We start from the raw sequence: 819 nt of genomic DNA, 5'->3' as shown, positions 1-819 counted from the left end.
TCAGTTCTAGTTCAGTTCTAGTTCAGTTCTAGTTCAGTTCTAGTTCAGTTCTAGTTCAGTTCTAGTTCAGTTCTAGTTCAGTTCTATTTCAGTTTTAGTTCAGTTTTAAAAATACTTTTCCCCCAAATAAGTTTTTTGGGAGCTGCGCTACTGGTATAATTTTCCCTGCACCTCAAACACAAAACTCTCAATTGTTGAATTTCCACCCAAAACAAGAGTAAATCAGGACACACAGCATCTATAAGCAGCCAGCCAACCTTTGTGTACGAAATTTTAAAATCAGTACTATTTTAGATTTTCTGGGTGAAAGTGTCAGAGTTTTTGAGAATATAATAAAAAAGCGGATTTTAAATAGAAAGTGTAACAGTGAATTTAATTAATTTGATTAAAAATAATTATAATTAAAAAATTTGAAATTAAAAAATAGAAAAAAATTAGTGTCGCTAACTATTTAAGTTTAAAACTAGATCACAATAACTTCGTAAAACAAAAAAATATATGTATATTTAGTTTAGACATAGTTTGTGTTGTAAAAATAGTAACCCACATAATCATGTTGCTGTCATAGAATTTTTATTTTACTTTCTTTGTTCTAAAAATGTTTTGTGTTTGTTGCAAATCAAAATGAAAGTAAAATTGTAATCTTGGACATTATTGCATTAGTAAGAACGAGTGTGTAAAGTGATTTATGTAGTGCAAAATAAAGTAGCAAAAAGAAAAAAAGAAGCCAATTGAATCACATACTAAACCCAAAAATAATAATAAAACAACAAAAAAAAGACAACAACATTAAGAATAATAGCAATGACAACTAAAGTA

Source organism: Lucilia cuprina, chromosome 3, assembly GCF_022045245.1.
Source record: "Lucilia cuprina isolate Lc7/37 chromosome 3, ASM2204524v1, whole genome shotgun sequence".
In the NCBI taxonomy this organism is placed as follows: domain Eukaryota; kingdom Metazoa; phylum Arthropoda; class Insecta; order Diptera; family Calliphoridae; genus Lucilia; species Lucilia cuprina.
Note: the sequence above shows the minus strand (reverse complement) of the source record.